Raw genomic sequence first — 13,108 nt, forward strand, 5'->3', positions numbered from 1 at the left:
GCCCATCTGCACAAAAAAGTACTAATTTGGCCTTCACAAGGAAAAGGGCTGGAGTTTGGGTTTTCATTTGCTTTTAAGGAAAGTTAGGAATTAATTTAGGACCGATACGTGCCCCTTGACTCCCCATAAGTTGTTGAGAGGCATCAAGGGGCGATGAATTTATAGTTATGTTTTTGACTGTTATATGTTGGGGGGGGAGTTATTCTTGGGGGGGAAATGTTGGATTATAGTATGAACTGTTATTATGCACAGTTCAAATCGGATCAAGAAATGGGTCTTCTAAGAGGTGGGTGGGTTTTGCTAAATGTTGCTCAATTTTGAGTTTTGCTAAATTCTGGGTGGGTTTTGCTGAATTTTGGGAGCCAGTTTGGTGTAGTGGTTTGGAGCGTGGACTTTAATCTGGGAGAACTGGGTTTGATTCCCCACTCCCCCACATGTACCTGCTGCTGTGACCTTGGGTCAATCACAAGTTCTCTTGGAGTTGTTCGCTCACAAGAAGTTTCTGCCAAGAGCTCTCTCAGCCCCACCTACATCACAGGATGTCTGTTGTGGGGAGGGAAAAGGAAAGGAGATTAGAAGCCACTCTGAGACTCCTTTGGGTAGTGAAGGGTGGGGGAGAAATCCAATCTCCTCCTCTTCTTCTCCTCTCTTGTGATGAAATGGTCTTTAAGGTGCCACCAGACTCCGGTTGATTTTTTACAATACCTGCTCCTCTCTAATTTACGACATTTTTGCCCCAGCCTTCTGCTGCCTTCCGCTGTGTATCCTTTCATTCCCCCCTGGAAACCACCCTGCAAGGCAGGCAGGCTCAGAATTCACCATTCAATCTGTGGCTGCAGTTGGGGTCCCGATCCAGGTCTCTCTGGTTAAGATGCAACCTTGTCCAGCGCACCCCATACTGGCTGTCTTGCTAAGGGGTTCTGGCCCACAGGGCGACAACATGCCTGAAATGTTAAGAACTGTCACTCAGCATTTTGTATCGCGCTGCATCCCTGGGCTGGGAGAGTCAGCAGCACAATTCATGATGTTCATTGCTTTTAGAGGGCAACATTGCTGGGCTGTGGGCCGCCCATAAAGCAAGCAGACGGCTGGCGAGCCATGAGCCGCCAAGGGAACAGCAGGGTTCCAGGGGATGGAGTAATTCAGGGACCCTGGCTCAAGTGGTTAAGACGCTGAACTGCAGGCTGTGGAAGGTCAGTAGTTCAGCAGTTCGAGACCTGAGTGTGCCGCAAGACGGGGTGAGCTCCCGTCTCTAGTTCCAGCTCCTGCCAACCTAGCCGTTCGAAAGCAAGAAATTGCAAGTAGATAAATAGGGACCACTTCAGTGGGAAGGTAACAGCATTCCGTGCGCCTTGGTGTTTAGTCATGCCGACCACATGACCACGGAAACGTCTTCGGACAGTGCTGGCTCTTCGGCTTTGAAACGGAGATGAGCACCACAACCCTAGAGTCGGACTCGACTGGCTTTCGAGCAAGGGAACCTTTGCCTTTTGCAACAGGGTGCCCATGGGCACCACCAGGGCACTCACTGACTCCTGCCAGGTGTTTCTAGGAAATGGGGGGGGGGACAAGTAGGTCTTTTGCTCGACAAGGCTTGTGACTGACCATTGGAGATTTGATGGGCTGCGATTTTTGGGTAGCAACAGCTGCCACCGCAGCACAAGGCTCTGCACTCTGTGACTGAAGTTAAGCCGTGGCCATCGTTTTGTGGCTGGCTCTGCCTCTTGTGGCATGCTTCCCCGATGTGCCAGCAGGCTCTAAAAGGGTGGGGGTCTTGGCTTAACTGAAGTGGCCGGGGCTGCCCCACTGTCGCAGGGCCTGCAGACGTTTCCCTCCTCCGAAAGACCAGAGGTTTCCCTTGCAATAAACCGCATGTGTAAACTTTCCTGTCTGTTCCCACCTCCAAGGGGTGCCTGGAGAGATCTCGGAACGAGAAGAAAGTGGCCACTGTGGGAGCTGGGGTGGATGGCAATACCCTTTGCCGAGGCCCCTCCCACCACCCTCCCTAGGCCCCGCCCCGAGATCCCCAAAGACTTTCCCGCCCGGAGGTGGCAACAACCCCAGCCGGGGCTCTCGAGAAGGATTTGCAGACTCCCCGCAGAGCTCTCGACGCATGTCTGCCCAGTGCCCCCACTGCCCGAGGAGTGCAACGTCAAGCGACGACTGCTAGCATGGCCGGCTCGCCCGCTAGGCGAGCTAGGGGCTCGCCTAGAGCGCGCCGGCTCTCAGGGGCGCCAAACTGCGCCCCGCCACCGCCCTAACCGGGGCCCACTCCTCTCTTGCGCTCTCTCTCTGCCGTGACTCAAGGGAGGGAAGCAGGGCAGGGAGGGAGGGAGGAAGGCGGCGAGGAGGCAGAGGGCGCCAAGGTACTACAGCCCCGCCGGCTGCCGGCTGCCTGCCCCGCCCTGAGAAGGGGCTTCAAAAGAGGCTGCCAATTATGCCGGCCGAGGGAGAGAGAAATTGCGGAGGGGGCGGCGTTCGCGGCCTGTGGTGAGTGACGCTCCTCCCCTCCTCGTTTTCCCTCCGCTAGGGTCAGGGGTGCCTCAGCCGGCGAGGCGGAGCGCCCAGGGGCTCGCTGGGCAGCCTCTCCGCGCGGCGCGCCTTCTCCGTTCTCCTCTGCTGCTCGGGTCTCGTTCGAGGGAGGAAGGGAGGGAGGAAGGGGGGCGGTTATGTTCACGGCCCTCACGGGGGTGTCAAGTGGCTGCTCCTCGGCCAAAATGAGTTGCTAGGAGACGGCCCGGGGAACCCACCTGCACGGGCGCCGCCCTCTTGGCCCAGAGGCGCCTGGGCAGATAAACAAGTGTGGAGAGGGAAGAAAATTACGCAAAGGAGGCTGCTTAGGTGGAAGCGTCATCTGCTGTTGGCATAGTCACGCCCCAGCATGCTGGACTCTTATATTGTCCAAACGAGCATTGCCACCGGGTCAGCGTAGCCTAGCGGTTCCTTTGATGGTGCTGTTGCAGCACAAACCTTTCTGGTTCGAGTCCCATAGGCGCTGCCTGGCCTTTTTGGTCCTTCTGGTTGGAATACTTTTTTTTCTCATACACTCCGCTCCGGCGTCCGAGGAGTTTTCCAAGGGAGGTCGAATGTACTCGATTGGTCCTGGGATCTGCCAGGGGCCTCAACAAGAAAGCCCTTTTGTCAGTCAATCGAATACATTCAAATCTCACTTGGAAAACTACCCGGACTCCAGTGTTCCCTCTAAGCTGAGTTAGTGTGAGCTGGCTCACAGTTTTTTAGCCTCTGGCTCACACGTTTTTCTCTTAGCTCAGGAAGGAGGGCTCCAGAGCAGTGTTCCCTCTAAGCTGAGTTAGTGTGAGCTAGCTCACAGTTTTTTAGCCTCCGGCTCACACATTTTTGTCTCAGCTCAGGAAGGAGGGCTCCAGAGCAAACTAATTTATGCAGTAGCCAAATCGCTTGCTCACAACTTTAATGCTAGTAGCTCACAAAGTAGAATTTTTGCTCACAAGTCTCTATAGCTTAGAGGGAACATTGCTCCAGAGCAAACTAATTTATGCAGTAGTCGAATTGCTTGCTCACAACTTTAACGCCAGTGGCTCACAAAGTAAAATTTTTGCTCACAAGACTCCACAGCTTAGAGGGAACATTGCCAGACTCCCTCCTTTGCGAACAGCACGACTGTCCTGGGTGGTCTGCATGGCTTCTTTTGGCCAAGGTATCAGGAGTGGAATCAGACAGTATGAAATCCGGGACAGCCAAGGCGGTGGTTTCGAGAGCCGTTTCTGGGTGCCCGGAAGAACACGCCCGAGACGATGCTTGAAGTGCCACAAATATGCCACTGCGGATGGGGGACGGGGACGTCACAGTTCTGACCTGGGTTGCCCAGGCCAGCCAGATCTCGGAAGCTAAGCAGGGTCGACTCCGGCAACTCCTTGGATGGGAGACCTCCTTGGAATACCGGCAGTCGGGAGGCGGGGGCAGGCTTTACTCAGCCACCTCTCTGCATAGATCCTCCTTGCCGCCAGTAGGGGGTCAGTCACCAGAGGTCGTGACTTCCGCACGTTAAAAAACACACACACTTGTTAACATGCCTACAGTCAATGTTCCCTCTAAGCTGTGGAGTCTTGTGAGCAAAAATTCTACTTTGTGAGCTCCTGGCATTGAAGCTGTGAGCAAGTGATTTGGCTGCTGCATAAATTAGTTTGCTCTGGAGCCCTCCTTCCTGAGCAAAGACAAAAATCTGGGAGCTGGAGGCTAAAAAACTGTGAGCTAGCTCACACTAACTCAGCTTAGAGGGAACAGTGCCTACAGTTAATGTTAATTTGTTTTTATGTGTCGTTATTGTCTATATATGAAAGCTATATCCACAACTCTACATGATAAATTGTATACAAAGTTATTGAATCTGTTCATAGTAATGTTACTGAAATCTGTTTATGAAAAAATTAATAAAAAGAATTTAACAAACAAAACACACACACACACAAATACCCGCCTGGCAGAACTCTCTGCCTTCCAATCTCTCTGCCTTCCAATGCCCAGCAGAACTGGATTAAGTCCCACAGGGCAGGGATGTTACCAGCAGGTTTTTATCAGCAGAGCGTAAGGTAAAGTAAAGGTTCCTGAGTGCGGAAAAAACATTCTGTCAGAGAGGCCAAAAGGCCAGGCAGCGCCTGCGGGACTCGAACCAAGGAATGATTGTTCAGATTGCAGTTCTGGAGACGAAGGAACCGCTCGGCTAAGCTGACCCGATAGCTAATTCATGTTGGAGGTTATAAGAGTCTACTCTACTATGGCGACCTCTGGCGGCTGACTCCTACTGAGCACTTGGAGAATGTTCAGAGAGAGAGGTGACTGACTGAAGTCTGCCCCTGTCTCCGACTCCCGACTGCTGGTACGGCAAGGAGATCGTCTCCCATGCAAATACTTGCCGGAGTTGACCCTGCTTCGCTTCCCATAGCTGATGAGATCGGGATGGCCTGGTCTATGCAGGTCGGGGCAGTAGCAGGCGTTTGAGTGAGGACAGCCGGGGCTCCCCAGATGGCAGGCACGCTGGCCTTTCCTGCCCCCCCCCCCAGTGGCATATTTTTGGCACTTCCATCCGCGCCTCCCTGGTTATTAAAAAAGGTAAAGGTTCCCTTGCTCGAAAGCCAGTCGAATCCGACTCTAGGGTTGCGGTGCTCATCTCCGTTTCCAAGCCGAAGAGCCAGCGCTGTCCGAAGACGTTTCCATGGTCATGTGGCCGGCATGACTAAACGCAGAGGCACACGGAACGCTGTTACCTTCCCACCGAAGGGGTCCCTATTTATCTACTTGCAGTTTCTTGCTTTCGAACTGCTAGGTTGGCAGGAGCTGGAACCAGAGATGGGAGCTCACTCCGTCATGCGGCACACTCGGGTCTCGAACTGCTGAACTACCCTGGTGATTACTGCTGTATTTATAGTATGGATTTTATGTATGATTTTATGCTGTCTCTGTTTTATACCGATGTACATCGCCCGGAGCCCTGTTGTTTGGCAGTCAAGGTGAGCGGGCGACTTGGTTCCTGCTGCCAGAACCAAGAGGGAGCCCCTTGGGGAAGGCGGGGAGGCGTGTCATGGCGGCGCGGGGCATTCCCGGCTCTGAACTGCTTCCTTTGGCGCTCTGTGGTTCCAGAGCGTCTCCCTCCCAGCCGTGGAGTCTTGTGAGCAAAAATTCTGCTTTGTGAGCTCCTGGCCTTAAAGTCGTGAGCCAGCAATTTGGCTGCTGCATTGATTAGACTGCTCTGGAGCCCTCCTTCCTGAGCGAAGACAAAAATCGGTGAGCCGGAGGCTAAAGAAACTGTGAGCTAGCTTAAACTAACTCAGCTTAGAGGGAACACTGCTTTGGACTCCCTGGCGGACAGGAAGCTGGGGAGGGGAGTCCAATGTTCCCTCTAAGCCGTGGAGTCTTGTGAGCAAAAATTCTACTTTGTGAGCTCCTGTCATTAAAGTTGTGAGCGAGCAGTTTGTCTACTGCATAAATTAGTTGGTTAGGAGCCATCCTTCCTGAGCTAAAACAAAAATGTGTGAGCTGGAGGCTAAAAAACTGTGAGCTAGCTCACACTAACTCAGCTTAGAGGGAACACTGGAGGGAACGGTCATCAGCTTTCACGGATCTCTGTTCTGGGCTTTGGACCGTGGCTGTTCCTGAAGCCTACAGTGCGTTCCTGAACAGAATCCCACCCTTCTGTTTCCACTGACCTCAGTAGGATTAGAAGAGGGTAACTGCAAGGTCTGCCCTGGTTAGTCTGTGGCATCCCCGAAGCTAGGGCTTTTGGGGGGGGATGGGGCCTCGGGGGTGGTACAGCTAATTAAATCAAAGTTAAATTACATTAATTCATTTGGGGGGGCAGCCCGGGAGGGAGGAAGACTAGAGGGCCAGACCCCATGGGCCCCACATTATGTACAGGCCTGGGGGAGCCCACCAAGGAAGTCCAGGGTGGTGATGCAGAGACAGGCACTGGCAAACTGCCTCTGAATGCCTTTTACCTTGAAAACCCCACAGGGCCACTGCTTTCACCCACGCCAAATAATGCACTTTCAGTGTGCTTTGCAGCTGGATTTTCCTGTGTGAAATGGCACGGTCCGGTTGCTGAAGTGACCCAGGGCTCTTTTTGTAGAAAAAGCCGAGCAGGAACTCATTAGCATAATAGGCCACACCCAACAGCAGGAACTCATTAGCCTATTAGGCCACACCCCTGACAGCACAGCTCATTAGCCCATTAGGCCGCACCCCCATGTTACCAGAAGTGTGGTTATCCAGCCACACCCACCTTTTGCTTGTTATTCTGTTTACCTTGTTTGTGGTCAAAACCCAGGGCCTTTTTTGTAGCAGGAACTCCTTTGCACGTTAGGCCACACACCCCTAATGTAGCCAATCCTAATGAGTTTCTGCTGTTGGGTGTGGCTGTTATGCTAATGAGTTCCTGCTGGGTGTGGCCAACTCGGGAGCCAGCCGGAACTCCGTTCCTGTGCGTTCCTGCCCAAAAATAGCCCTGCTGAAGTCGATGGAAACCGCATTCTTTGGCATGTGTGACAGGAGCTCCGAGTCTGGAGGGCACTTTCTGCCAGCAACAACCCTGGTTAGGGTGGCCCGGCTGATCTCCCCGCCTCCTTCCCCATGTTTCACCTCCACGTCTGCTCTAAATATTTGGCACTGCTGGCATCCTTCTTGTTATGTATTGGAAATCGCCTACATGAATCACCTCATTCACCTCCCATGTTAAGCTTGAGCCAGACGAAGGCTCCTAAACGCTGGAACGCTATTGGTCGCTCTACAACAAGCGACCAGTCTGAGAAGGACTAATTCCCTGAGCGGGAAGAACTTTCATTGGTCCTTATCCACACAACCGCATTGGTTGATATTTGTAAATAGGCGTGGCTACGTTAGCCCGGGAAAGTTTAAAAGGAGCCAAGCTCCTAATGTTAAGCTGTTCTGGTTATGAATGCGTTTAAGTGCTTGTTCGTTACTTCAATAAAGCTGAATCACTTGCTGAAATCACTCTCCGGATCTTTGTTAGCAGCGATCTAACACTTCTCCCTTGTAGCTGGTTCCCGCACCCAGGGGGCCCAGGCAGGGCCATTGGATGGTCCGTGTGACTGCGGCCTGAGACACGATTAAGCGGGCTTTTCGAATACAACAGCAAACGACGCAGAATTTGCCAACTGCCTTAGAGCTGAACAGATTTTCATCTGACAGCATGTAGTTTATATAATTAGATTCCGTCATATTGGGACTTGGTTTTGCAATAGGCTCAAGACATTTGGAGCGGACATCCTTATACAAGGGACACCAGAGGATCATATGTGTGATAGTTTCAACTCCCCCTAAGCCACATTTGCAATACCTTTGTGCAAGGGGAATTCCCTTGTACCTACCCTGGAGCACACCTGAGGGGAACACCTGGCCAAAGTGAAGGCTTTTCTGTACAGCTAAAAATTCAATTTTGCTGGTATGCCCCTTTCCAACAACATAATTATCTGTGACTTGCTTAGAAGGGGGGAAATGCTCAAGCTAGAATTCTGGGATAGAACTGATGCACCAAAACAAATGACCTCCATCAATGTGTTCTCTTTGGTCTTATAATACATAAGTAGTTTTTCTTCAGTCAATCCTAAAAGAAATCAACCCTGACTGTTCCCTGGAAGGCCAGATAATGAAACTGAAGCTCAAATACTTTGGCCACTCGATGAGAAGGGAGCACTTACTGGAGAAGACCCCGATGCTTGGAAAGATCGAAGGTCAAAGAAGACAGGGACGGCAAAGGATGAGATGGTTAGACAGTGTCATAGAAGAAACGAACATGAAGTTGAGCCAGCTTCAGAGGACGGCGGAAGACCTGGTCCATGGGGTTGCGAAGAGTCGGACTCAACTGTGCGACTGAACAACAACAAGTTTGTCTTCTACAGCCTAATATCCTTCTTCTAGCATACTGTTTACAACAGTGGTTGGACACAAATGTAAGACAATCATTAAAATGATCAAAGTGATATTTTTCAAATTGGAAGGTGCGTTATTTAGGATTTAAAAATTATTATAAACAAATGAAAACCCCTCTTAGATTTAATGGCAGTGGAAGCTTACATCCCAGTTTTCAAATGGGGATGAATAGTTTGTTGTCTTCACAGCATGTATACTTGAAATCATGAGGTTCAGGTGACATCGTGTGGGGACTTGACTGAACGCCAGCATTTCATTCTCCGTGCATTTCTTCATTCCTCTTTGTTCTCTTGGGCAGAAAACCAAAATGTAAAATATACATTATGAAACGGAGAGCACTTCTCTTGTAGTCATTACATAAACTCCCAACTGCAGCTGAGATACGAATACTTCAAAAGGTATGTTTGTGTTAATATACAGGGTATTATATCCAAATTGGTGTTAGGGAGACAGATATTCACATTGTTCTATATTCATATTGGAGAACAAGTATAAACAAAACAGTGGTGGGTGTCTGACCCAAGAGAAGCTGGCCCTGGGATCGGGGGGGGGGGGGGGTTCCTCACCCTTGCACACAGGCCCGGCTTGGAGGCCTCTCCTCCCGAGCAGTTTAAAGCACTATTGCTCTAGCTGTTTCCCCTTAAACACATAGGAGTAAACTGGATTCTTCTCTCCTGAGAGGCAGCCCAGCAGGCCTGTAGCTAATGTGGGGCCCACGGGGGCCCGGCCCCCTAGCGTTTCTTCTGGGCCCCTCCCTCCCGGGCTGGCCGCAAAGTACCTCAACTTGCTGCCTGTGCCAAGCTCCCTCCGACCTGGCTGCCAGACAACTGAGCGTCTTGGCCACTTCCCCACCAGCCTCGCTCCACTCCCAGCCAGCGACATCCAGAACAGCGGTGGTGGCAGCAAAGGTGGCCACAGTCCCAGCAGCAGGAGGTGCCTGGCTTGTTCGGTGGTGCAGTGGCGGTGGGCGGGCATGTGGGCTTGCTGGGCTAGCCGGACTGAGTGGGCTGAGGAGAGCGTCCTGTCGCCTCTTCCCACTCCCACCATCTGATCTCTTTCTCCCCCCTCCCCTGCCAGTCCCCCTCCTGATTGCCACTGCCCACTGCCGGCTTCTCCCTGCCTAGCTTCACAACTTGAGCGGGCATGCAGTGCTCCGGGGGAGAGAGGGAGCTGCAGCTGCTGGGTATTAAACTCCTCCCCCCACTTGCCCCGGAGTCTGGCTGGGGTGCAGGGCTGCCTTAGGGGAGTTTCATTAATTAACTTTGATTTAGTTATCTGGTGGAGCCCCTCCAGGCCCCCTCCCAAAATTATCCCTAGCTACGGGGCTGCAGCCCAGCTTCCAATGCAGCCACTGCCCAACTATAATCCAACAGACACCAGTAGGAAGGGAAAATATGCATTAGATTGGGGAGAATAGGACACCGCTCATACCAACATGGTCCAATCCTTGTGAGCCAGAATTGCGCAAAACGTAGCCAAGGTACTCCGTACGGCACAGCTTTCTTGCCACCTCATTTTCCTTTTGGGCCTTTGTTTTCACTTGCGCTCCTCCTCCAGTCCCTTATTAAAATCTCTGAACTTACCAGGAAACCGGCTCCCTGAAAGCACTTCAAGACATTACTAGGCACAGCAATTAGCCAAATTCACATCCCACATCTAAATTCACAACCCACACCTTTCCCTTTCTGTCAAGCATACGCATTGCCATTATCGAGTGGATGCAAACAAATTCAAGACTGACACAGTTCAAAAGCATCAATTTGTACGATGGCTTCAATTCCTATGGAAACTGAAGGGCTTTTAATAATCGTGCATAAGGCAGAGAACGGAGGTAAAGGAAATCCGTTATCTATCATATTAAACTGGAGTTTAAACAATTCGCTAGGAATAGTTTCAGGTAGCCACACTGGTCCACAGCAGAACAACAAATTTCAAATCCAGGAGCACCTTAAAGCAGGGGTGTCAAACTCGTTTTTTACGAGGGCCAGATTTGACCAATGCTCCCTCTAAGCTGTGGGGGTCTTGTGAGCAAAAATTCTACTTTGTGAGCTACTGACATTAAAGTTGTGAGCGAGCGATTTGGCTACTGCATCAGTTAGTTTGCTCTGGAGCCATCCCTTCCTGAGCGAAGACAAAAAATGTGTGAGCCGGAGGCTAAAAACTGTGAGCTAGCTCACACTCACTCAGCTTAGAGGGAACACTGAACCTGACATAAAAGTTACTTTGTCAGGCAGGGCCATGTCTGCCATAAAATGAAAGCTCAGGTACCAGAGAGATAAACTTTATAAACAACACAGGCAAACCCAATTAACAATATTATTTCTTATTCAAAACAGAAACTAAAGTAATTGATTCCTAGAAGTGAAAGCAACTGATTGACTGGGGAAGCCACAAAAGCCCCAATAAATGTAGTAATCATATGCAAGACTAGTCCCCCCCCCCCCAAAGGGACACCATACCTGCCTCCAGGGCTTTTTTGTAGAAAAAGTCCAGCAGGAACTCATTAGCATAATAGACCACTCCCAGCAGCAGAATCTCATTGGCATATTAGGCCACACCCCCTAACTGCACCACTCATTAGCATATTAGGCCGCATTCCCATGTTACCAGAAGTGTGGTCATCCAGCCACACCCACCTTTTGCTTCTTATTCTGTTTACCTTGTTTGTGGCCAAAACCCAGGGCCTTTTTTTGTTGCAGGGACTCCTTTGCATGTTAGGCCACACACCCCTAATGTAGCCAATTCTAATGAGTTCCTGCTGTTGGGTGTGGCCTGTTATGCTAATGAGTCCAACTTGGGAGCCAGCCGGAAATCCGTTCCTGTGCGTTCCTGCCCAAAAATACCCCTGCCTGCCTCCTAGCCATTTCCTTTCATCTCTCGACAGCTTCAACTACACACATCACTGTGTGTGCCCATGCACCCGCTCCCCCCCCCCATGTCTCCTGCCTTCCCTCTCTCACACCAGTTGCTTGCAGGCCAGATTAGAGCCCTGGACAAGCCAGTTCTGGCCCCCGGGCCGCATGTTTGACACCCCTGCCTTAAAGAGCACAAGCTTTGGAAACTCAGTGGTCTCTCGCAAGAGGAGTTTTGACTCTTGAAAGCTTACACCCTGGAGATCTTGTTGGTCTTTAAACTGTTACTCAACTCGAATCTGGCTCTCATTAGGTCTAGACCACTGAATCGTGTCTCATACACCGGTCTGGTGCGGTGGTTAAGAGCCGCAGCAGACTTTGATCTGGAGAGCCGGGTTTGATTCCCCACTCCTCCTCCCCATGGAACCTGCTTGGGTGACTTTGGGCCAGTCACGTCTCTCTCAGAGCTCTCTCAGCCCCACCTGCCTCACAAGGTGCCTGCTGTGGGGAGAGGAAGGGAAGGCGATCGTAGGCTGCTTTGAGACTACTTAAGGCAGAGAAAGGAGCTGCGGTGGCCCAAGTGGTTAAGACGCTGAACTGCAGGCTGTGGAAGGTCGGTAGTTCAGCAGTTCAAGACCCGGGTGCCGCATGCCGGAGTGAGCTCCCGTCTCTAGTTCCAGCTCCTGCCAACCTAGCAGTTCGAAAGCAAGACATTGCAAGTAGATAAATAGGTACCACTTCGGTGGGAAAGTAACAGCGTTCCGTGCGCCTTGGTGTTGAGTCATGCCGGCCACATGACCACGGAAACGTCTTCGGACAGCGCTGGCTCCTCGGCTTTGAAACGGAGATGAGCACCGCAACCCTAGAGTCGGATTCGACTGGCTTTCGAGCAAGGGAGACCTTGACCTTTAAGGCAGAGAAAAGGGAGGTATAAAAATCAACTCTTCTTCATCATCATCATACCGCATGCAGGGCTGTGCTAGATAGTTTCTCTCTTTTTTGGATTTAATACTGAACCCGAGGAAGAGTTCTGTGAATCTCAGAAGCTGCCTCTTTGCTTTGTGATTGTAAGTCAGTCGCTGCAACGGTAATGTGGTAACATTGCATTTTTTTTTTTGCTTGGGGACCAACTGCACTGCTTGTATTTATTGACTACTTCTGAGCAATAACTCGGACACAGGCATCCAGACCTGATGGAAATGCAACTTGGAATCTGTCGTGCTGATCACGCTGCCTGTATGCAATTTCCCTCCCACCCCCGGTGAAAGTAGGATGCATCCCTGACCGTGCCATGGACATAATGCTATAAACCTTGGCCATCTTTCATGACTGAGATGTTGTGTTACTGATTAAAGGTAAAGGTAAAGGTCTCCCTTGCTCGAAAGCCAGTCGAGTCCGACTCTAGGGTTGCGGTGCTCATCTCCGTTTCAAAGCCGAAGAGCCAGCGCTGTCCGAAGACGTTTCCGTAGTCATGTGGCCGGCATGACTAAACGCCGAGGCGCACGGAACGCTGTTACCTTCCCACCGAAGTGGTACCTATTGATCTACTTGCAATGTCTTGCTTTCGAACTGCTAGGTTGGCAGGAGCTGGAGCCAGAGACGGGAGCTCACTCCGTCTTGCGGCACCCGGGTCTCGAACTGCTGAACTACTGACCTTCCACAGCCTGCAGTTCAGCGTCTTAACCACTTGAGCCACCGCAGTTTCTTGTGTTACTGATTACTCAGAGGCAGATTGAAAACATGGAGAAAAAGGCATTGTTAAATCTGGGTGTCAGCTATGCTGCCAAGGGGTTGGGGGAGTTCATCCTGTGTCTTGGTAATAGCTATTGCATTCC

This window comes from Gekko japonicus, unplaced genomic scaffold (assembly GCF_001447785.1).
Source record: "Gekko japonicus isolate JY-2015 unplaced genomic scaffold, Gekko_japonicus_V1.1 scaffold738, whole genome shotgun sequence".
In the NCBI taxonomy this organism is placed as follows: Eukaryota; Metazoa; Chordata; class Lepidosauria; order Squamata; family Gekkonidae; genus Gekko; species Gekko japonicus.